Source organism: Antechinus flavipes, chromosome 2 (assembly GCF_016432865.1).
Source record: "Antechinus flavipes isolate AdamAnt ecotype Samford, QLD, Australia chromosome 2, AdamAnt_v2, whole genome shotgun sequence".
In the NCBI taxonomy this organism is placed as follows: Eukaryota; Metazoa; Chordata; class Mammalia; order Dasyuromorphia; family Dasyuridae; genus Antechinus; species Antechinus flavipes.
In genome coordinates this window covers 370,883,475-370,909,663 of record NC_067399.1, presented here as the reverse complement: position 1 = coordinate 370,909,663, position 26,189 = coordinate 370,883,475, and the positions used below count along the sequence as shown (strand labels likewise).

General features: G+C 36.4%; 1 protein-coding gene across 13 annotated transcripts in view; it reads left to right on the top strand.

The window, feature by feature from the left end:
* The first annotated feature begins 10,877 nt into the window (after positions 1-10,877).
* Positions 10,878-26,189, top strand: part of KLC1 (kinesin light chain 1) — a 67,348-nt gene continuing 52,036 nt past the window's right edge. For 12 of the 13 annotated variants that reach the window (XM_051978288.1, XM_051978287.1, XM_051978285.1 and 9 more), the window contains exon 1: positions 11,211-11,302. The gene's annotated coding sequence lies outside the window, so the exon portion shown is untranslated. Of the gene's footprint in view, positions 10,971-11,210; positions 11,303-26,189 lie in introns of those variants that run through there. The other variant, XM_051978282.1, reaches the window with a different exon arrangement.

Below are 26,189 nucleotides of genomic sequence, written 5' to 3'. Positions count from 1 at the left end.
AATGGTTAAACTAATTCTGGTACTTGCATGTAATGATATAGTATGTAATTGTACAAGAAATTAATATTATATGTAGAGAGAAATTTGAGAAAATTTATATTAACCTGATAGAAAGTGAAATAAGCAGAAACAGGAAAACAATATGTACAATGACTATAACAATATCATTTGTTAAGAACAAAATGTCAAAACTAAAAATGCTCTGTAATTATGATCAAATCTGATCCTAAAGTAGAGTAACGAAAGTATATCTCCCTTCTTTTTTTTTCTGCTGTTTGGGGATTATGAGTATGAAATATTTTTACTGTCAGATTTAGTTGATGTGTTGATTATAGTTTTTTCCCGAATTGCTTCTTTGTCACTTTTCTTTTTTTTAAATTTTAAACATTTCTTGGGAGAGGAGAAAAGATAGCTTTGTTAGAAATGAAAATGATTTGAAAACAAAAAAAAATTTTTTTGCAAAGGAAAAAACCATGGGTATTCTAATGGAGACCATAGCTTGGAGACCAGAACTTACAGAGGAGTTATGTAGGGATCTTTGTGGAAGCCAAACTTTGAGCCTCTAACTGGGGATAGATTGTGGCCGCAATAGCTAGACACCACTCTACCCTTCAAGGCTTAGTTCACCTTTCTTCCTTTGAGATTTAACCAAAATGGATTCCCTTTTGTCCACTGTGTACATTCTGTACATTTCTACTTCTGAGCTCATTCTGCTTTCTTTGCCTATTATGGCTCCTTTGTAATCAGTAAGTATTTATGAAACATCTACTAAATGCCAGGCACTGTACTACAATACAAGGAATAAACAATCCCTATTCATAAAGGGCTTACATTCTACTGGGGAGATAAGTAAATATATAAACCTAATGTAGCATAAATATAAAGCAAATACATACAAATATATACAAAGATTAAATAAAAGGTAGCTTGGGAGGAAGATACTAGCAGTTGGGAGAATCAGGAAAGTCTTCATACACAAAATAATTCTTGTTGCATTTTAAAGGAAGAAAAGAATATTACAAAATGAGCAGAATGCAAAATTGAAATCAGGGAAATCTGAGTTTAAATATGCCCCTTACTAGCAGTGTGATCCTAATAACCATAAAACAACAACAAACAACAATGTGATCCTGAACAATGAAACAATAAAAACCTCACATTTATATAGTGCTTTAAAGTTTAACCAGCACTCTTTCTATACAATTCTAGAAGGTCAGAGGTAGAAGCTGCCTTATAACACTTACCTTCAATCTCTTCCTATTACTGATAAAGAAACTGGGTTGACAAGGGTTAGTGATTTGCTCAGTAAGTGACTGAACTCTGAATTCAAATCCAAATTACATTGTCCCAAACTCAATTCTCTTGTCACTATGCCACCAAAAAATCTCTCTCTCTCTCTTTACCTCCCCCTCTTTCTCTCACCTACACACACATACCCTTATGAGGGACAGATGTTGTTTTCTCCATTGCCCAAGTGAGAAATTTGAAGAATAGACAGGTTAATGGATTGACTCACTTTCTCATAATTAGTATGTGGCAGAGCTTTTGATTTTCGGACTAACAGGAATGATAAATTTTGAAATAATATCATAAATTTGCCCCTAGTTAACCTTTCCTATTTGGGTTAAATGGCATTAACAGGTATAGGTTAAAAGGAGTCAATTTGTCACCTGTCTTATAATAAATAAGTTCCTATTCCCATTAACACTCAGTGTTCTATTTCTTTTAATCTATTATCCCAAAGCAGTCATTCTAGGCATAAACCCTTGAACCTGACTTCTTCCTTTGTTCTTATTCCTATCCTATGCCTGCCAAATGAGACAATTTAAAATAGGCAAACCACTCCAAGATTAAGACTTGGGTTATGGTCTTTGCCTCCACACTTCCCACATATGTGACAGTGGGTAAGACATTTTTCTTCTCTGGGCTTTGGTTTGTTTCTTTACTTGTAAAATATACTTTCTATTTCATAGGGATCCTATAACAAAAACACTTTGTCCTCTTCAAAGTATTATATAAAAATCAGTGCTATTTTATTGTTTTCTTAATAAATAAGTTTGACCCACCACAGAAAAAATATTGGAGAGGATTTCTATGGCCCAATTTGGCTACTTTCCCAGGTCCTATGACTGCTCCAATTGACCTTATATTTTAATGTAAGATGTAGTTCCAGTAACTGGAATGTCATTTTTTCTGCTACCTTAGAATACTATTTTAAATTCAGCTGTGAATATGATCCAAATATGTGACCCCACTGAATGCAAGTAGCCTATAAACCTGTTCATAGAAATCATGGGCTTTGTCAAGAAGAGCTCTATCAAGCCACTGCCTTCCTAGCAGAGTTCAACAACATTGCTGATTGAGTCAGCAGAAAGACTTGATGACTCAGGCCTTTGCAGAGCAAGGGATGCTGCTAGAGTAAGGTTACTCTCTCTCTGACCTAGAGAACAATGGATCTTTGTGTTATTTGTAGTGTCACATTGCTTAGAGAATAGTACAACTCAGGCATGGGACAGATATTCTAGTCTCTCAAAATCAAAGAGCAGTGGACTTGGAGGCAGAAGACCTGCATTCTGGACTCTGCCACTAACTTTTAATGTGTCCTTGTGCACAAAAATCTCAATTTTGTCATCTAAAAAATGAGAATATTGTTACAGATAGGGTTGTGGAATAAAAGGTATTCTTATTCATTGCAAACTTGTAAAATATCTTTGGAGAAGAATCTGATAGTATGTGGTAAAATTTACAAAAATGCTCATAGCCTATGACTCAATCATTCTATTTATGCTAATCAATCCTGAAATTATAACTAGAAACAGAAAAATTCTTGTATTCAAAAAATTTCCTAGCAGTATAATATGCAATTGCAAAAACAAAACACCAACAAAAAACTCTCATTAAACCCTCAAAATTAGAATAACCTAAATGACCAAGCAATAAGAAGATGATTAAATAAGCTCTGATGCATTAATATGATTGAATACTATAATGTGGAAAAACCAACAATTATTTGAAAAGACTTCCATAAAATGATTTCTTGCATTGAGAGAACTATTCCTGGGATTAAAGATGTTGGGGCACTTGTCTCTTCCAGTTCTGTCTTTATTTAAATTCTTTATTTCTTGTTCTGTTATTATGAGTATCATTTTAAAAAATAAGAAATAGTACTTCATTGTTATGAGTTTTGTTGTCATGGGTAAAATATTTTCTACTAATTTTCTTTATTTTCCTATTCATTTGTTTTGAAGTCTTTCTATTTTTGATTAAAATTTGATTTCTTTTCTTTTCTCAGATTTATTAATACCTCATCTTTTTTTAACTTTTAAAAATATCCTAGTTTGATCAATCAATTCTGTTTTTTTAACTTAATTTATCTCTTTATTAATTACAGAATTTCTATTTTGTGTTCAGTTGGGAATTTTTGATATGTTGCTTTTCTAGTTTTTTTTTTTGGTGGGGTGTGACTATTTTACTTAGCTATAATTTATCTCCTCTGTCAATGAAAGTGTTAGAAATTATATATTTTTCCCTAAGGATTACTTTGGTCATATCCTCTGAGAAGATGAAGAAAGAAAGGAAGGAAAGGAAAGAGGGACCAAGAGATGAAGGAAAGATATGTCAGAGAAGAAAAACAGGAAGGCAGGATACAAGCATTTATTAAGAGATTACTATGTGCCAAGTACTATACTAAGCACTTTACAAATATAATTTTATTTGATCCTCAGTTCAGCAACTTCATTGCTGTAATTCAAAGGAACCATCAGAGGATGCTATAGTGAACTGGATGTGGTTACAAATTGGTACTTTTATCTATCTATCTGAGTGTGAGTGACAGGATCTAGCTTTGCTGAAGTTACTCTTTTTTTTTAATAACTAAAAAACATTTTAATATACATTGCTGTATGAATCATGTGAAGAGAGAAAAATCAGAGCAAAAGGGAAAAACCAAGAGAGAGGGGGAAAAAAAACAGAAAAAAGAAGTGAACATAGCATGTGTTGATTTACATTCAATCTCCATAGTTCTTTTTCTGGATACAGATAGCATTTTCTGTCCAAAGTCTATTAGGATTGCTTTGGATCCGTGAACCACTGAGAACTAATTCTTTCATAGATCAACATTGCACATTCTTGCTGATATTGGGTACAATGTATTCCTGGTTCTGCTTGTTTCGCTCAACATTAGTTCATGTAAATCTTTCCAACCCTTTCTAAAATCAGCCTGTTTATCATTTTTTATAGAACAATAATATTCCATTATCTTTATATATCACAAGTTTGAAGTACCAAGACTCATTTTCTAATTCTTTGCACAAAAAGAGTTGCTACATATATTTTTACACATGTGGGTCCTTTTCTCTTCTCTATAATTTCCTTGGGATACCTAGCCAGTAATGGCACTGCTGGGTCAAAGAGTATTGTACAGTTTTATAGCCCTTTGGGTATAGTTCCAGATTGTTCTCCAGAATGGGATAATTTCACAACTCCATCAACAATGCATTAGTGTCTCAGTTTTCCCACATCCCCTCCAATGTTTATCATCATCTTTTCCTGTCATCTTAACCAATATGAGAAGTGTGGGGTCATACCTCAGAGTTGCTTTAATTTGCATTTATCTAATCAATAGTGATTTAGACCATGTTTTTTTCATATTACTATAGATGGTTTTAATTTCATCACCTGAAAATTGTCTTTTCATATCCATTGACCACTTATCAATTGGAAAATGACTTGTATTCATATAAATTTGATATAATTCTTTATAAATTTTAGAAATGAGAGGTTTTATCACAAATACTGGCTGTAAAGATTTTTTCCAGCTTTTAATTTTTAATCTTGTTTCTGTTGGTTTTGTTTATGCAAAGACTTTTTAATTTAATGTAGTCAAAGTTGTCCGTTTTGTCTTTCATAATGTTCTCTGTTTCTTCTTTGGTCATAAATTCCTCCATTCTCCAAAGATTTGATAGATAAATTATCCCTTGCTTTCCTAATTTGGTATCATTATGGTATCATTCTTTATGCCCAAACCATGGACACATTTTGACCTAATTTTGGCATGGGGTTCAAGATGTAGGACTATGATGAATTTCTGACATATTATTTTCTAGTTTTCTCAGCAATTTTTCTCAAATAATGAGTTTTTATTTGAGAAGCTGGAGTTTGGGGTTTTATCAAATAATAGATTGTTCTGGGCCTTGATTATTGTGTTGGGTGTGTCTAATCTATTCCATTGATCCACCATTCTATTTCTTAGACATTACCAAATGAATTTGATGACTGCTGCTTTATTTAGTTTTAGGTTTGGTAATGCTAAGCCACTATTCTTTGTATTTTTTTTTCACTCCTTCCTTTGATATCCTTTACTTTTTGTTCTTTTAGATTAATTTTATTATTATTTTTTCTAGCTCTATAAAATAATTTTTTGGCAATTTGATTGGTATGGCACTAAACAAGTAGACCAATTTAGGCAGAATTGTCATTTTTATTATATTAATTTGGCATACCCATGAACAATTGATAGGTTTCCAATTGTTTAGATCTGACTTTATTTGTGTGAGAAGTGTATTGTAATTGTATCCACATAGTTCTTGGGTTTGTATGTCTTTTGTAACAAGACTTCCAAATATCTTAGTTTGTCTACAATTATTTTAAATGGAATTTCTCTATCTCTTGCTGATGGGCTTTAGTAATCTAGTAAACTGGATGTGGTTACAAATTGATACTTTTGTCTATTTGTGAGAGGATCTAGATTTGCTGAAGTTAGTTTTGACTAGGCATCTCTGAGTGACTCTCTTGTAAGGGACAAACAAATGCTACAATTTGGAAATCCCTTAAAATTACAAGTCTCAGAATTTCAGAGTTGGAAGGAGACTTAGAATCACAGAATTATAAAAAATTTGTCAGGGGAGTTCTTTAAAATTCAGTAAGATAGGATTGTTAATGAAGTAAAGAATAATTTATAATTTATTAAGCAAGCACTAAATTAGGGATGGGAATTCAAAGAAAAGCAAAAGACAATTCCTGCTTTCAAGATTTCACAATTACAGAAAAGTGAACCTCCCATATAGAGGTTGAGGATTTGACCCTTTGGAAGATCAGGGATCAAATTTCAGTTATTTGGAATGATTTAGTAGCCACACAATCATTTTGTTGGACTATTTAGGTCAGATCTGTCTCTTTATCTTATCCTTATAAAAGGGAACCCCCTTTTTGGAGTTATCCAGAGGGATCTGAGGATAGATCAGAGATCAAAGACCTGAAAGCGAACTATGATCCTCGGGGAATACTTGTGCACCTGCACAGACTCCAGGGACAAAATAACAAACGGATTTAACCTCTTATGCCACCACCCCCACATCCAAATGTCAGCTGTAAAGAGGCAGCTACAGAACCTCTCTATTCAAGACATGGCAACCTCTTGAGATGACTTTCATAATATTATAGGGGACCAAAAACCAAGAATTTTGCTCTTCACTATTACTGTGAATTATTCAGATGGTGTAAGTCCAGTAGTAAAGGGGATGCCTCTCTAGTAACCCACAGTTAGTTTTCCTGATGAGAGAGGTCCAAACCTTCAGACTTTTACTGTGAGGTTGAAGATTTGTATGAGTCTTTGGGGTTAAGAAATATTAAGAGTTTCTTTTAAAGATTTCTCTTCCTAGGAGAATCATGGAACCATAAATTTAGACTTGGATGAGCCCTTAAAGATCATTAAATCTAAATGCCTTATTATATAGATAAGGAAATTGAAGCAGAGGTTAAGTGACTTGCTCAGGATCTTTCTGATTCCAATTCTAGTGCTTCATCACAGCAGGATACCTCAAAATACTTCAAACTATAGAGTGTCTATGTATCTGGAAGACTATTTCCTCCAGGGATTGGGTCCTACTTATGTTCCGTTTCCTTTACTGTTATCACCCCCCTTTCCTTTGGAAAAGTTTATCTGCTACGAATTTTTACTTTGAGTACATATGGATATTTAGACACCAGCTATATTTTGAAATTCCCTGAAAGCTCTGAGTGGGGCCAAATAAGTCACAGAATTATGGTTTAGGGGACTGCCCCCTAGATTGAATTTAGTCTCTTACCTGGATACTTATGGGAATTACAGAACATTGAATGTCAGAGCCAGAGCCAGGAGTACATCAGACTATAGGACTGGAAAGATCATCTTCTAGTCTTGATGAGATTAGGATTCCTGGTGGTCAAGGAGTTAAATAATGAGGTTAGTGGCAGGTTTGGAGTTCAGGGAACCAAATGAAGAGGTTTGGCTTCTCTAGATTCTTTTAGGATTTGGCGTTGGGTAGGGAATTGTGGGAACTCTGGCAGGACAGAGGTCCTTCTTAAAGGAATTTTGGAACCTGAAAAGCTATTCTGGTAAAGAAGTTTATTATTAGCATTGGGAAGTCAGCCGTTGCTATGAATGAATAGAAAGACTGAATTCCTTGGTGGCAAGATCCTGACAGAGAAGTAAAGTTTCTAGGGGAGGAATCCTGGCAGAGAAATAAAGTTTCTAGCAGAGAAATCTAGACAGAGAGGTGTAAAGTCTTGTTAGGGAAATAGGTGAGAAAGATAAAGAGAGAGTAACACCAAAAGAAAATATCATTTCAGTGGGCAGAGATTGCTGCTATGCCAGGAAGAGAGAAGTTCCTTGGCATGTTAGATCCTCTGCAAGGACTGAGACCTAAGTTGGCTCATTTTATAATAGAAGCCTAGGCTAGCAGCTCTTGATGGGGGCTGGGTGCAGCTTGGGCTGGAATCAGAACTGTCTCTGGGCTAATCTTCATCGCAATGGGAAGCTTAATCAGTAGTGAGTGTTGTCAATGGGAGTAGTACCCATCTCTCAGGATAATGGAATGAAGCTGTTCGTCCTGTTTCCCTCTGGCGGGGTCTTTTACAGAGGCCAGGAGACTTTCTCCTTGAAGGAGTTTTCAGAGAGAGTTTCGAGGTCCCTCCTTTTCATTCCCCTCTCTCAATCTGAGCTCCTCAAGGTTACCATAGAGCTAAGACCAGAACCCAGATTTCCTCATTAGAAGAATAGAACAGGAGAGATACATTTTTGGTGACGATTCAACGATTCAATTTATATTTGAAGTTAGGTACTCGTTGAAGATGGGGGATGTGTATTGTGTATATGAATCTTGAAATTTTGTTTGAATAAATCCTCAAATTAACATTTGAAGTTAGGTGCTTATTGATAGCTATTCCTGGAAAACCCCAGAACAAAAAAGGATTGTTAAAAAAAAAATCCTCTAAAGCTTTATATACTGTTTATGTTACTTAAATAAAATGGTGTCCAAGTCTCCAGTTCTTCAGTTCTCCCTTCTTTCTGACCTCTCTAAAGGTGTTTGAAAAGCCTTTTTTCCTAGCTTTCCTTCCTCTTCATATTGAATTGCTAGAGGGAAAGCAGAGACTTCCTTTTGTTTTCTGTCCTTGTGGTCTCTAGGACAACTGATTAGTACTAAGGAGACACAAAGACACCTTACGTGGATACCGCACACAGACAGCTAACACACACAGAGGCACTGGCACACAATAGATATAAATATAGGCTAAAAGACAAGGAAGCTACACAACAGACACACATTACATACAAATGGCCAAGCACAGGCACCCATACTGACAAATAGAAGCTATATAGTCTCAGAAAAAAGAGATCTGCAAAAACAAAAGGGTGATGATGGTTTTCAGAATCTGGCTAAAAGCAATGGAGATGCCACTTTATTCTGGGACTAGAAGAAAGGCTTCTGCAGTTGTGACTCAGTGCTTAGAATTCGGTTTTAAAGACTGGTATCAGCCAGCTGCCTTCACTACATTGAGGAATCTTGAGGAGGGAAAAGATTTGCAATAGATAAATAAATGATATGTCTCTATCTCAGGCCTTTGAGAGGTATTCGACACATTATGGAAACCGTGCTCTCTTCCCACGGCTGTGACGGGCGGCAAAAGTGAACCACTACGCCTTTCCATTTTCTGCTAGGCAGTTTTCTCTGTTTAGGCAAGCAACTGCTTTATCCTCTTTAGTGATGCAAACGCCCTCCATCCCAGCCGGCACAGAATCCGGGCCTGGGAGCATCCAGCCTTACCAAGCGGTCAAGAAAGTGCGCACATAGTGACGATGTTGTAGGTGGGGTGCCCTAAGCAGCCGGGAGCTTGACTCGGCGTGTGCATGCGCGTCAGACACTGCCTCCAGGCTGAGGCTCAGGAGGTGCGAGCCCAGGAAGTTCTGTCCCCAGGCACGTGGCTCTGCTACAGGGTCACCTGAATCAGAGCACTTTAAAAACAGACCCGGAGGGGGTGGGATAACCCGGGACGGAGAGGAGGCGTAGCGCAGCCCTGCCCAGCCCAGAAAATGAGTTTTTGCTAGAAACACGCACTAGAAGTGAAAAGGAAAATAAGGCAGGGTGGGGGATAGGATTTATTTAAAAAAACATTTTCAAACTGACGCCCCAAACTGTCTAAATTTTGTTGGTATTTATTTTACTTCCTTATTTCCGAATATCGAAATATATTTATGTTCCCTCCCACCCAGTGAGCTTTCCCTGAATATCAAAGATTTTTAAATCATTTCAGGAAAACCAACCTACGCAATCACCGTTGAGTGTGTTGGTTGGTTGGTTTTGCTTGAAGTGTTTTAAAAATCTTTTGTCAGATTCATTGGACATATACATACAAATATATACATACTTTATGCGATATTCCACACTCGCAGTCCTCCACCTTTTCAATGAAAGGTGAGATAAATGCATTCATTCAAGAAAACATCAAGTTCTTCCACACTGTGCTAGGCACTGGAGGATGCTGCAAAATTTGTATTGGAAACGGTTCTCGCCTTAACAGTATTTCGTAAGGGAGATGACAATAGATAATAACAATATCCAGCTGTCACATAAGTGCATTAAAAAGATAAAACACAAAATGCTATAGGTAGCATCTGTAGGCAAGGATGAGGGTTGAAGGGGTGGTGGCGATCCCAATCAGGGAAGACTCCGGGAGGAGGAGGCGTAAATTTTCTTTTAAAGAATGGATAAAAATTCTATGAGTAAAATAGAAGAGGGAAGACATTCTTGGTAGAGGGAATTGCCTACCGCAGGAATGGGGGGGGGGGTTTGGAAATCCAGGGTGTTTTACCAGACTAGTATTCCCATTAAGCGACTGAAAAGCATAAGGGTAGAGTGGTGGTTGGAACACTCCTTTTTGCTTTGTGTTTTACAATACGGTATGGAAGGAGATTGGGGACTCATCTAGTTCATCCTTTTCAATTTACGGATCAGGAAACAGTGAATATATCTTGGCCAAGATCACATTGGTAGAAGAGATGGAATTTGAACTCGGGACCTCTAATTCTCAGTACACTGTTTTCATTGCACCCTGTTATTTCACAAGGTGAAAAGAGGAACACGAAGGAACACTTCCCGAGCCCAATTCTCAGGGGCACCCTTTCGGGACCAAGCCAGGTCAGGGGAAACTTGGACTTGGGAGTCAGAAAACTCGGGTTCGAATGCTGTCTCACTAATTCACTGGAATTCTTTTCCTCGTCTAGGCGTCTCCCTTTCCGTCTCAAGTCGGCTAGCTTTATGCCTTTCCAAGGCCGCGCCTAGCGGGTGAGATAGTCTATCAGCTAACGGCCTCTTCTTCCACCCCTCAGTCTCAGAGATTTAAGAGACTGCCCCCAGGTCCTCAAACTCCTCCATCCACTCCACTACAGCCGGCATCAATCACGCTCAGGAGTTCAGCTCCGCAAAGGCGTCTGTGCGCAGGAGCAGAGACTGACAAGATGACATCATCGGGTAGGGCTAGGCGGGGCGGGGACGCTGTCGCGGAGCATTATGGGTCTGGAGGGAGGAGAAGGGAGCGAGGGGAGGGGTATCGACGCCATTTTCGGCGGCTGACTGGGGAGCCGGGGACGCCGATCTCGGAGATTCGGGACGGGCCGGGCTACTTACAGCTCGGGACCCCTTTGTCCGAGCCAGGTCAGGCAGGGGGAATCCAACGGAAGCCGGGAGCACCGGGGGCGAGGGGACCCCGGGCGAGGATGCGTCGGGGCGGCGGCAGCGGCGGCTGCAGCAGCCGAACCTGCCTCCCTCGTTAGTGACTGACTGACAGACTGACGCCTCGACAGCCCTCCCAGGGTCCTCCAGAGCTCCGAGCTCGGGAACTGGCGGCCCCTCCGGCCGGTCCTTTGTTTCCAGGCCTTCCATCCTTCGCCCCCGTGCCCGGCGCATCTAGGCGGCGGCCGGGGCGGCGTTAGCCCCCTCCCTCCTTGTCAGCCCGCGGGGAGCGCGGTCACCGCAGGAGCAGGACGGTGAGTGGCGGTGGCGGGCGGGGGGCTGCGGGCGCTAAGCCCGGGGCCCGCCTGAGGGGAGCACAGCGGGGCTGGCTTCCTCTTCCCCTTCCTCCTCCTCCTCAAGGGCTCTTCTTGCAAAACTTTGAAGGGTGACAAAGCCTTTTCCCTTCCCGGGAGCCGTGAGATCTAGGTAGAGCCCCGCTTATCTCCTTATCTCCATCCCTGCCAGGGACCGGCTGTGCTTGGACTATGTACCCCGCATTCCCCGGGAAAAGCTGCGGATGGGGGTGGGGCGGGGGGGCTCGGCGTGGCGCCGCAGAGGAGGCGGACAGCATTCCCGAGCCATGGGACTTATTGAGTGACAACTGTCCGAAGTCCCCTTCATGAGGTGTTTCTCGTTTGCTTAGGTCGCAAAAATTGAGGTGGGTGGGGGCCGAGCGTCAGCGGCCACCTCGATCCCCTGGAGTGGGAGGGACTGGGGGCTTGAGCACGGGGCCGGCTTGGGAGAGGGAAGAAGGGAGACCCGGTTGCCAGCTTCGGTTCTGCTTTGTCCGAGTTCTGGCCTCTTCCTTCCGGGTTCCTCCTCGCTGCGGTTCCGGTCCCCCCTCCCCTTCAGACCCGCAGACACCGCCCAGGGAGGAGACCCTGGACCAAGGCCCTGGGATGAGACATTTTATCAGCATTCCTGGAAGAAGGAAGGTCAACTTCCTTTCATTGGAGAAGAAAAACGGGGAGGGGGTGTGTGTAATTTCATTTTCTCCTTCTTTTAACTGATGAAGCATAATCGACTAGGCTTCTTGAATCTTCTATTTGTATAGCCCGTTTCCGATCAGAATGAGAACCTTCTCTCTTAAACTGAACTTTGTCTCGAATTTAGAGTATTCTTTTCAGTTATAAAATTTTGTAACAAAAGAAAACCCAACACATTAGCATAATGCTATTAATTTATTATAGATTAAATTGTAAATAGTTTGTAAAAATTTCTACTATATTCTTTTTTTCTAGTAGTGTTAGGTATTGGTAGTATTGAGTCATTTTTTATTGTCTCATGAGATTGAATTAAACAGAGTTAAGTATTTTCATGAGAATCTTTTGCAAAGATACATTTTGGGATAAATCATGAACATTTTTATTTTACAGTATTTCATACTTGCTCTATAAAATAGACCATATTAATTCATTCCTTGTTCCAGTTAATTGTGAATTACATTTCTTGATTTTCTTTCCATAAGTATAGGAATTATTTCCTTTTAATGGACATTTCACTGGAGGTTACTGAAATGTCGATTTGGAAATATGAAATGGCATGTTACTAATCATGTTTTTTACAGATTATTCAGTATTTTAAATATAGTGAGAAGTTTGCTTCACTATAAAATTTATTAAATATCTTAAATAGCAAAGTAATTATGTGTTAATGTGTTGCAGACTGCAGTATTCTGCTTTGTAGGGTAAGTAATATAAAAACCGATTTCTCAAAGTCACTAAAGAATGCAACATCATTTCTGCATCATGTTGCAGTTGAAGTTTGGCAGCCTTGCTGTGTTACTTAGTGGCATGGAAAGAACTTGATATTGAACCTCAGATTGCTCATAGGATCATCTTAGGATTATCAAATTCTCTTTGGAGATTTTCTTTATAAAAAATTATTTTCATTAAAAAAGTGTAGAGACTAGTTTTGAACTAGTTATAGGGATAGTTCTAACTTTATGCATGGTTTTTAGGAGTTACATATCTGTATCTTTTGTGTAAACTAATATTTTATGAAACAAATATCTTTACAATGCTAACTCTGTTTTCTTTTTGTTTTTTAAATTAACAATAGCTTTTTATTTTTTCAAAATACATGCAAAGATAGTTTTCAGCACACCCTTGCAAAATCCTGTGTTCCAAGTTTTTCTCCCGTCCTCCCTTCTTCTCCCCTCCCCTAGAAGCAAGTTATACAATATAGGTTAAACACGTCCAGTTCTTCTAAACATTTCCACATTTATCATGCTGCACAAGAAAAATCAGATCAAAAAGGAAAAAGAAAATGATAAAGAAAAAAAAAAAACAAAAAAGCAAACAACAATAGAAAAAGTGAAAATACTATGCTGTGATCCACATTTGGTCCTCATAGTCATCTCTCTGGATGCAGATCGCTCTCTCAATCACAAGCCTATTGGAATTGACCTGAATCACTTCATTGTTGAAAAGAGTCAAGTCCATCACAGTTGATCATCACATAATCTTGTTACTTTTTACATTTTTTTACAATGTTCTCTTGGTTCTACTCACTTCACTTGGCTTCAGTTCATGCAAGTATCTCCAAACCTTTCTGAAACCATCCTGTTGATTTGTTTCTTAATAGAACAATAATATTCCATTACATTTATATATCATAGCTTATTCAACCATTCCCCAATTGATGGGCATCCACTCAGTTTCCAATTCCTTGCCACCACAAAAAGGGTTGCTACAAACATTTTTGCTCACCTGGATCTTTTTTTCTATTTTATGATCTCTTTGGGATACAGACCCAATAGAGACACTGCTGGATCAAAGGGTATGCACAGTTTGATAGCTCTTTGAGTATGGTCCCAAATTGCTCTCCAGCGTGGGTTGGATCAGTTTTCAACTCCACTAACAATGTATTAGTGTCCCCGTTTAACCACATTCCCTCCAGCATTTATCATTATGTTTTCTTGTCATTTTAGCCAATCTGAGAAATATAAACTGGTACATCAGAGTTGTCTTAATTTGCATTTCTCTAACCAATAGTAATTTAGAGCATTTTTTCATATGACTAAAAATATATAATGCCTGTTTTGGAAAATATTAAATAGACATTTAAGTGCAGTCTCTTGAGAATATTGAATATGAGGCATTAGTCTCTCTGCTGAAACTTGTAACTTTTTAAAAAGGTTACTTATGGGCAGTTTTGAAGTGTCCATTGTGAGTGACAATAATATGATCTTTTTAACATATCTGAAATGATCCACTTCTGGGTGGGATAATTAAATGCCATCTGCCATTCCTACTCTAAAACTTTAGGATTAGTATAGTATTTCTGTGGGCTCTGTAGCCTTCTAGTTAATAGCCTTAATTTTCAAAGGGAACAATAAAATTAAAAGGTGAATTTCTACCAGTTGGCTTTAGTTTCAACACAAATTGAGGCAAATGAATACATATAGTTTGGATTAAAGCTCAATTTAGGGTACTTAGAATATTATCTAGAATAATTTTTAAAATGTGGTCTTCCCAAGGGTCTCCCAGAGATAATGATTATTTTCATGGTTTCAATATGGTAATATTAATAGATGTAACGCACATAAACAAAAGCACTTTGGGAAGGTCCCTGATACTTGTTAAGAGTGTAAAGAAATCCTGAGAACAAAAAATTTGAGAACAGCTGGTCTAGAGAATTACAGTAGTTATTGCAAGTAGTTATATATTCACTTCTTTTCAGTAGTCTTTTATTACGTACTTATCTGCAAGGTATTATGCTAAGTGCTGGGGAAATACAAATTTAAAAAAACTTGATGGGGAGAAGACCCAACATATATAGTGATAAGCATAATATGACATGGACAAAAGACATGAAACAATTTTTTTCTTCATTTGAACTATTTCAACAATTGACTTTAATTAGCTCATTGTCTTCCATTCTGTCTAATATTCTTGTATTCTTTATGCAGAATGATTTTCAAGGACATCATAATCTGGTTTTATGTTTGTGATCACCTACTTAGGACTTTTATTAGATTATCTCATCATTTCACTACAATGCCATGTTTTTAGGATCTCTTCTATCTATGCCTTTACTCACAGTGTATAATCTTTTTCAGAATGCCTGTTTCTCTTATAGAGAGATATCCAACTTTTCCCTTTCAGATCAAGGCCCATCTTCTCCATTGTAGAAGCTTTCATTGATGATAGCCCCTTTTTCTGTCAGCACTAATAGGTCATATTAAAATTTAGCATTTGATAATGGCTGTTTTGAATTGTTTGCTATTATATGCAGTTTATTTATCTAGCTATATTGTAAGCTCTCTTAGGACAGGAACTATATTTTATATTTTTTAATTCTCATTTAGCTTCAAGCACTTATTAACTGATGATCTAAGTTTATGGTGGTTGTGTTTACTGCTTACATTTAAAAATTTTAACTTTCATTCTTGTCAAGTCCAATAGTAATTTTAGAGAAATTGTACATTTTAAGCAAGTAGAAAAATATTTTAAATGGAGATATTGATAGGGTTTTCCCTTCCAATTTTTTTGGTTGATTAGAAAATGAATTTTATGTTTAAAAAAAGAAGAGAATTTGCCATAAAGCTACTTTGGTGTGGTGTTTTCAGCATTTTATTTTCTTTGAAATGTAAAAATCATTCATAACACCTTTTTTTAGTCTAGATAGTAGGTGACAACTCTTTAATTAAAAAACTCTATTCAACTTTAATAGGAAAACATTGACCTTTAAAAAGTCTATAATAGCTTCATTTATCTTCCTTTGGTTAGGAAAGGAAATTATGCTGTTGATGAATATTTAATTATGAGCTTATCATATTAGTTTGCTGTCCTTTTTCATGCTGAAAGTGTTTCTGCAGTGAAACTAATACTTAGATTTGACATTTGAATTGTTCTGTCTCAGATTTTCTCACATGTAGATTGATGTGTGTGTGTGTGTATATATATATATATATATATATTTTTTTTTTTTGTACTGCTTATTCTCCAAGTCTTTTAAAAATGAATTACAGAGTTTACTGTAGTTAACTGTTATTTTGCAGATCAAAGAAATGATGTAGCACATTGCTCTTGGAGGTTCACTTAACTTAGTTGAGCAAACATTAGAAAAGGTAATTACTGCTTAGCCAATGAAACTCCATTCTTTACTCATTCACTGCATAGTAGTAATTAGCTGTTTTTACCAATGAAAATTAGATTTATCTTGGAAGAAGTGCTTAATAGAAATTTTCTCAAAGAACAAAGTTAGATTACTTTCATTTTAGAAATCTTAAAGTGAGTTGATATTATTAGAATTTAAAAGCAATCTGTTTAGAATTAAAAGCAACTTGTGGAATTAGCACTTTGAATCGCAAAGAAAATAGACATTAAGAAAAAGAAGTTGCATTTGTCTTTTTGAGCAAACACCAGAAAAAAAACAAAACCTATTTTAGACCTGTTATTTATAAATGACCTAATTTTCCAACCATCCACACATAAAATGAAATTATTGAGAGAAAATGCATTTCTTTTTTATGCTGTTTGGAGATACAGAATTTAATTTTTATAACATCTGTACTTTTATGTACACATATATATATTTTATATATATATATATATATATATATACACACACATACACATATACTCACATGCTTTATGATGTTGTAAAATAAGTGATTTTTTTGCATAGTTGTTTATTGTCCAACACACTTTGTTGTATAGATTTTTTTTGTGTTTTCTGGGTTTGTATAAGAAATTTGTAATTGAAAATTGAAAGATTATTGTAACCTTAATTTTGAAGATTGTTGTTAATTTTGAGGCTTTTGAATGGTATACATAATCAATCAGGGGAAGTATAAAAACAATGTAAATATGTTATATTCAGCTCTTAACTGAATTTTAAAAAATTTTTTTATTTAATTATAACTTTTTATTGACAGAGCCCATGCCTGGGTAATTTTTTTATAACATTATCCCTTGCACTCACTTCTGTTCCGGCTTCTCCCCTCCCTCCCTTCACCCCTTCCCTCAGATGTCAGGCAGTCTTATACAAGTTAAATATGTCACAGTGTATCCTAGATACAATATATGTGTGGAGAAACGAACAATTACAGCCCGGTTAGTTTTCTTAGAGTCCTATCTCTCTCCTTGGTTCCAAGAGCTCTTGCAGCTTTGTCCTTTGCTTCTGCCTCTGCTTTCTTCAGCCTCCAATTCAGCTGAACTCCGGAGAGCCTCTGTCTGTTTCTTATATATGATCTCCTCTGAGAGAGAGTGGGATTATGGGTTTCTCCCAGAGTGCTCTCTGGCCCTGAGAGCTTTAAGGGAGGTGTGAATTCGGATATTTCATACTAAACCCTGAAATCTCCCAAACGTGTGAACTCCAATAAGTAAAGGTATGAACACAAGCATTGTTTCTCAGTTCCACTTAGTACCTTGTTTCTTGTGGCCCATAACATCTCCTTGTAGGATCAGATCAAGCATTCTGAACCGTGCTAAATTAGACAATTATTGTCTCTATCAATTCTAATGACTTAGTTTCTTTTGAAACTAAGTTAGATCTCTTTGTCGAAGAAATCCACTTCCCTCAGAATACATCCTCATACAATATCGTTGTTGTGGTATGTAATGATCTCCTGGTTCTGCTCATTTCACTTAATATCAGTTCATGTAAATCTCACCAATCCTCTCTGTATTCATCCTGCTGGTCATTTCTTACAGAACAATAATATTCCATAACATTCATATACCACAATTTACTCAACCGTTCTCCAATTGATGGGCATCCATTCATTTTCCAGTTTCTAGCCACTACAAACAGGGCTGCCACAAACATTTTGGCACATACAGGTCCCTTTCCCTTCTTTAGTATCTCTTTGGGGTATAAGCCCAGTAGAAACACTGCTGGATCAAAGGGTGTGCACAGTTTGATAACTTTTTGAGCATAGTTCCAAATTGCTCTCCAGAATGGCTGGATGTATTCACAGTTCTACCAACAATGTATCAGTGTCCCAGTGTTTTCCCACATCCCCTCCAACATTCTGCATTATCTTTCCCTGTCATTCTAGCCAATCTGACAGTATGTAGTGGTATCTCAGAGTTGTCTTAATTTGCATTTCTCTGATTAATAGTGATTTGGAGTATATTTTCATATGGCTAATTTCAATTTCTTCGTCTGAGAATTGTCTGTTCGTATCCTTTGACCATTTAACAATTGGAGAATGGCTTGATTTCTTATAAATTAGAGTCAATCCTCTATATATTTTGGAAATGAGGCCTTTATCAGAACCTTTGACTGTAAAAATGTTTTTCCAGTTTATTTTAACTGAGTAGCTTAAGAAAATCATTAGAAACTGGGAAAAAAAGGGAACACCGATATATTTAATTGGAGAAGAGGGGCTTTTTTTTTTTTTTTTAATCTGTGCCCTTTTTTAAAACCAGAGGGAAGGATCTGCTATTAGTTACTTAAACAATTGGATGATTTGACTTGAATCTTAGTTTGTTTACTGTATTAATTCAGCCATGCAGGTTTTTTTTTTTTTTTTTTGAATCTTAATTCATTGTATTATTTCACTCATGCATTTTTATTTTAAGTATTTTTAATCCATAATTGTAGAATGAAAAATAGAGTAGGGGTTTTTGGAGGGGAGAGAGAAAAGGAAAAGGGAGAGGTAAATTCCCTGAAATGAGCACTATTCGATAACATATTTTATGATGACTAGATAAGTAATAGAAAATTGTCCATTTCTATTTTCCCAAACATCTTTTCCCCTTTCATTCTCAATTAGCCCCCTTCATGTGAAGAACAACAGATGGATCATATGGGTTAGAGTAGCTGAGTTAAGGATTGTCAAAGTTTTTATACTGTACTTCAGACTCTTGCTGTGTCTTATTTGGTACATGTTCCTTTGTATAGGCTACCTCTTTCTTTTCTTAATGTATCTTTTTTTTTTTTTTTTGGATTTAACATATTTTATTTTATTTTTTTATTTTTTATTTAATGATTACTTTATAATGACAACATTATTCCTTGCACTCGTTTCTTTTCCGATTTTTTTTTTTCCCCTCCCTCCCTCCACCCCCTCCCCTAGATGGCAAGCAGTCCTTTATATGTTGGATATGTTGCAGTATATCCTAGATACAATATATGTTTGCAGAACCGAACAGTTCTCTTGTTGCATAGGGAGAATTGGATTCAGAAGGTATAAATAACCCAGGAAGAAAAACTAAAATGCAGATAATTCACATTTGTTTCCCAGTGTTCGTTCTTTGGGTGTAGCTGCTTATGTCCGTCATTTATCAATTGAAACTTAGTTAGGTCTCTTTGTCAAAGAAATCCACTTCCATCAAAATATGTCCTCATACAATATCGTTGTCGAAGTGTATAATGATCTCCTGGTTCTGCTCATTTCACTTAGCATCAGTTCATGTAAGTCTCGCCAGTCCTCTCTGTATTCATCCTGCTGGTTATTTCTTACAGAATAATAATTTAATGTATCTTTTTTATGGAATAATATTGCATTGGCGTGTCACTATTATTTTCTAATTGAGGAATATCTACTTTGTTTCCAATTGTTTACTGCTATAAAAAATGCTGTTATAAGCATTTTGGGGATGTTGGGTACTTTCTTACCAATGAGTTCCTTGTATTAGAATGTCTGGAATAAAGGGTATGAACATATACATAATTTGGTTTATTTCCCAAATAATGATACAATCCAAGTTGTAAGAAACTTAGCTTTTCTTGAAGATCCTTAGGTAGGGGGAGCTCATTATATCATGAAGCAGCACATTCTGTTTTTGCATAACTAATTTTAGGATTTCCCCCCTTATATCAATCCTAAATCTGGTTCTACAACTTCTACCTCTTGTTCCTTCTGTACACCTGGTACTGAGAAGATACCTTCCAAATCATGCATATCCTTTTTCCTATGCCCCCTTTCTGGGCTAACAATCCTAGGTAGCCAAAAAAAAAAAACACACACACACACACACACACACACACACACACACAACTAAAAATTACTTCTTTGAGGAAAAATTACTTCTGTTCTTAATTCTGTTTTAATCAATAATGTTTTAGTAAAAAATCCTATTTCAGATGCTTTGCCAAATGCTATAGTAAAATTGGTCATAAAGGGGATTTTGAAGTAGATATTCAAAGTCTATTGACTTTGAATTTTTTGCATATAAAAGTCAGTTGAACCTGTAAAAACAAAATGACATGACCAAGAATTTTGATATTAAAAGAAATTCAGAACACTAAGGTCAAAGTACTGAAATATCCAATAGTGGAAATAAAGTGAACAATGAAAACCTTTGATAGAAGACCACATAGGACTAGTCTAAAAGTGACAAGAAAAATTAAGCAAATTTTACAAATAGATGCCAAAGCCAGAAAATTTATAGATTAAATAAATAGTAATACAATATCAAAAGCTTCAAAAATTTTTTAAAAAATCATTATGAACTAACTTTTTCCCCTTCAAGATGATGGACAACAATATGAAAGCCAATAATTGTGGTAAAGCAATAAAAGCCATGTCCAAGATATAAAATGAATGGCTTCACCATAGCTGTTAGATTTCAAAATGGAAGTATTTTTTCTGAATATTGAAAATATTACAATCCAAAATTGAGTTACTTCACACAAACAAAAAATATCTACAATGGGCTAATTTTATTCTTTTAACTTAATGTTTTTTCATATTAATATATGAATTATATGCTAAAAAAAGGAGAAATTCCTAGAATTTGTCAGCAATGGATAGATATTTAAACTAAAATTTCCCATTTTCAAGGTAAGATAAAAATGCAGTATGGCATTTCAGACCTCCACCACTGTTTTGTTTTTTTAAGTACTGTGCATTTAGACCTGGAATTTAAATAGTATATATTCTACAAATTTGAAATAGATGGACTTGGTCACCTAACCAACAAAATGCAGGACTAGAAAGCCCCTCCAAATCTCTTGACTTCTTGAACCTCTCCAAAATAGTAATTACACACAAGAGGCAATTGAAGCTCTTTGTGGTCTAAGACAAGAATTACAAGAGTCCTAAAAACAGAGAATTAGAAAATATTAATCTCTTGCCCCTAGATTTATTTACTCAATACTCCTTCGTAATTAGGCAGTAGGGCTACTTAAATCTTAGAGGTTTTCAGAATAATTCAACTATAATTCTGTAACATTCGATCTTACCACAGAAATCCATTTTCTAAAGACAGGAATTTTCCAAACCTGGGGATAGCAGCTTGGTAAGTAGTTGTTAGTGCTGCAAAAGAGTTAAAGCCAGATAAAGGAACAGGAAAAGAAGACAGGACATGTGTGTGGCTGTTTAGCATCCACTGAAGCTGAAAGAGCCCAGCATCCAACTGGGTCCATTTCTGTTCTTTAGAAGTTACAGAGCAGATAAAAACTTCTGAACTACATAGTTGCCCAAGATAGTAGGAGAATGAAGCTCTGACACCCAGGACCCAGAGAAACCACTGTCAAAGGGGAAGAGAGTCAAGGTAAGCAGTAGGAGAAAATGGAGAAGAATGGCCTAGTTGACAAATATAACTTCTTACTTTTAACTTATAGGTTAATAAATTATCAATCTCTAATGGGCTAAGAAACACACATTTCTCTCTCTCTCTCTCTTTTTTTTAATGGCTTTTTATTTACAAGTTATATGTATGGGTAATTTTACAGCATTGACAATTGCCAAACCTTTTGTTCCAATTTTTCCCCTCCTTTCCCCCACCCCCATCCCTAGATGGCAGGATGACCAGTAGATGTTAAATGTATTAAAGTATAAATTAGATACACAATAGGTATACATGACCAAACCGTTATTTTGCTTTATAAAAAGAATCAGACTCTGAAATATTGTACAATTAGCCTGTGAAGGAAATCCAAAATGCAGGCAGGCAAAAATATAGGGATTGGGAATTCAATGTAATGGTTCTTAGGCATAGCTGGTTCAGTTCATCACTGCTCCATTGGAACTGATTTGGTTCATCTCATTGCTGAAGATGGCCAGGTCCATCAGAATTGATCATCATATAGTATTGTTGTTGAAGTATATAATGATGATCTGGCCCTGCTCATTTCAGCATCAGTTCGGAAATACACATATTTTTAAAAACAGAAGTAGGTATATCCTGAAAAGCTTAGGTAAGATATATCTACACTGTTTTTTAAAAATTATTAAATAATCAGTGCTCCCTATTCTTGTTATAAACTAGATTGCTGTGTGTTCTTAGCCCATTTTTTGTTTATGGTATAAATCCTTTCTGTAATGAGCTCTTAGAAAGTTCTTTTTCTTGGCACTTTTAGCTCCCCAATTAGAGATTAATAATTGATTGATTAATGACCTAAATTTAAAAGTAAGAAGTTATATTTGCCAGCTGGGCCACAGTCTTCATCTGGGCCCTCCCAGTTCTCCTTGGGGATTCATTTGCTTCCTGGCCATCATCTTAGTCCTGTTATCTTCCCAGTACCCTGTGAGGATCAGCTTGCCTCATGGTTACCTTCATTATCCCAGAGCCTTTCCAACTTTTTTCCATTCAGGCCTCAACATTTGTCCCAGGGCCTTATTGTAATACCTTACACTAGCTGTTCCCAGATATCCTACTTTGGCTTTTATCACAGGATCTTCTCCAATACTTCAAATGGCAGTCTCCTAAAACATGTGTTGCCAAGTCCCAACCTTAGATTACTCTTACCAACTGCCTTTTTTGCTCCTATTCATGTAAATGGAGCTGGAGAGAATTATGGAACTGACCTGATTGGGTACACCATAAATTTACATAACTGGGTCCTCCCTTCATCTTTTACACTTTCCTAATTAATTTGTTAATCTTCTCTTCACAGCAATCTACCCTCAGAGGATCTTGATTTATACTTTAATGAAAAATTTAGTCCATTCCACCAGAATTGCCTTTTCTCCCCTTTTCTCAATCATTCAGACATTTCCCCCACCATTTTCTCCTTCACCCCTGCCTTTCATTTAAGAAGGAATTCTCCTCTTTGCCAAAACAAACCCATCCATATCTCACTCAATCTTATTCCTTTTCCATCAAATTAACTTTACTTTCTAATTTTCAATCTCTCCCTGTCTCTAGCTTCTTTAGCTTCTTTTTTGCTGCCTACAAACATGTTCATGTTTTCCTCAACCTTAAAAAATTTCTTCACTTGATTCTGTTGTCACCTCTAGATATCATTTTATATTCTTCTCCTTGGTTAACTTCTTTGAAGTTAACTGTCCAAACTAGGTGTATCTACTTTTCATCTGTATCTTCTCAAACCTCTGCATTCTATCTTCCAACCTCAGTACAATGAAATTGCTCTCTAAAGTACAAATGTTCCCATAATTGCCAAATCTAATGGCCTTTTTTGAATCTTCTAAATAGCTTTTGGACACTGTTGATTACCCTATCCTCTTTGATTCTGTCCTATGTTTTTTGTGAAACTGCTCCTTCTAAACTCCTTTGCTAGATCTTCAGATAATAACCATTAAACATGGGTCATTCCCCCAAAGTTCTTGTCCTTTGACTCTCTTTTTCCTTTGTGTTATCTCACTTGGTGATTTCTATTTCATCAACTTTCATTTATCTAACTCTTGTCTCTGTAGATTATTTCTTGATCTGTATATCTAGACCTAATCTTGCCACTTGGACATCTTAAAGTAGATGTCCTGTAGTCATCTTAAACTCAACATGTCCTGAGCAGAACTCATTATTTTTTCTCCTCAAAATGTTCCCATTTTCCAAACTTCTTAATTACTCTCAAGGCCATAATCATCTTCTTAGTCATCCAGGTACCCCTAATATCAGTAAAATTCTCACCTGCTCACTCACATTTAGGCCATATAAATCTGTTATCAGATCTTGTCATTTTAGCTTTCCCAACATCTTTCTTATACCTCTCTCCTCTACTCTGTTTTGCCATCACCTTTGTATAGAGTCTCATCATCTCATGCCTGGATTAACATTCTGCTTGATATTTCTGGCTCAAGTCTTTCCTCACTCAAGGTTGTCCTCAGCTATCAAAGAAATCTTAAAGTATAGTCCATCACATTCTTCCCCTCCCGCCTTTATCCTCCTTCACATCCTTAATAAAATCCAGCAGTTCCCTATTACCTTCAAGGTCAAATATAAAATCCTCTGTTTGACATTTAAATTCTTTCACAACCTGGCCCTTTTCTACATTTCCAGCCTTCTTATATTTTCTTCCCTCTGCAGAACTCTATGCATTTGTACTGATTATCCCCCATATCGAACATGCTAGGTTTCATCAATTGTTGCCTCCTGGTTTTCCTTGTTTTCTTTAAGACTCAACTCAAGTTTAACTGCCTTTCCTGGTTCCCACTCTGTTAGTATCTTTTCCTTATAGATTACAGCAAGCAATTTGATATGTTATACATTTACAATCATTTAAAACATTTCTATATTTGTTATTTTAAACCCTTTTCTTGTCAAACCCCTATTGCTCCCCTGTTTCCTCCTGAATAAGCAAGCATACTTCCTACCTGTTTTTACTAAGTCATAGAAGTCATCAGCAGTGAAGTTCTTATTTCTTCTCTATACCTCAAAATCATAGAGGAATATCAATTTGTTTGAAGAAAGGTGCCCAACCAAGGACTGATCTAGGTTTGTTGCCTAGAAAAACCTAAATCTAGTCATGGCTGGTTTCTTTAAGAATTGCTTGAGTGGGGGCAGCTAGGTGGTGCAGCAGATAGAGCAATAACTCTGAAGTCATGAGGACCTGAGTTCAAATGTGACAGCAGATGCTGAACACTTGTTGGCTGTGTGACTCTAGGCAAATCACTTACCCCCAATTGCCTCCGACCAAAAAAAAAAAAAAATTGCTTGAGCGAGATTAGCATTTTAAGTTGATTTTCCGCTTAAGGGCCATTTATTGTGTGAAGGGCCTTCTCTTGCGTGAAGAATACTGCTAGAGGATAGGGGAGATACATAATTTAGATGACATTTATTGTCCTCATGACCATTATACCTTAATATGGAGATAAGACACAACTATATATCATGTATTGGAGTATTTAACAGTTAAATGTGCTAGAGCTAAGGAGAAAATTGATTTCCTAGCTTGGGAAGAAGAGGTATTTTGCAGGGTTTAGGGCATGGGAATAGATAAGTCATACTCTGGTATCTTATTATGGGTTCTTGAGCTGTGTCAATAGAAAGTTCTGACAAGTTTTACCAAATTCTTTTAAAGTCTACATTGTAGTAGGTCTAAGGACCATTCTTCTTAAGTACTGAAAAGTTGTATTACCAGGGGTAGTCACCAACCTTCCCTATATCCTATCAACATTTAGTTAACATTAACATAGCAAATGTGGAAGGCATTGTAATCTATATTGGTGTAGAGAACTAACCACAATAGTATTCACATAACTTGCCAGGATTAAAATTTTGAGGTGAGATGATATATTCAATATGGAAGTAGAATGGAAATTTGGGAGTGTTTAACATGAAAGGGAGTTCATTGGACATTAAAAGAAAATTATTTCACTTAAAAAAGTAAAGGTAATGACAAATTGAATAGAACATTAAGAAATGAGACTTGGGAGTATAAAACCTTATGTTAGAGTTAACATGAACTAGCAAAGAAGAAAAAAGGAATGCTAACAGAGGTAGAAAATAAGGGAAGCCAAAGGAAGATTAAACATTTGTGTCAAATGATTCTAAGAGGATGGGTCTCAAGGTTGAAGCAGAAAGTGCATTGATTTTGGAATCAAAATACCTGGCTATAATCTTCAGTTTCCTCATCTGTAAAAAGATCAGTGATTCCCCTAGATCAGTAGTTCTCCAAGTGTAGTTTGAAGACTACTAGGAATCCCAGAAATTCTTTCGAGGAGTCCACAAACTCAAGACCTTAATGATACTATGAGAATCACTCGACTGAATGATGATTAAGGTATTTTGTAAATCTCATAGTAAGGGCAGAGGACAAAGAACAGAATAAAATGTACTTCATAAATTGGAGATGCATGGGGCAGTTTTGTTTTGTTTTTTGTTATAGGGATGTAGAAGGATGAGAATCATCAAATTATTATTTTTTAAAATTGAAATTATTTTAAAATATTTATATTAGTTTTTTGTTTTCCTTTAAGATATTTCACTTTTTTTTTCTATCTTTGATGAATTGGATAGCTGTTGAGCTTGCTAGCAGCAATTCTACACTAGATAGAAT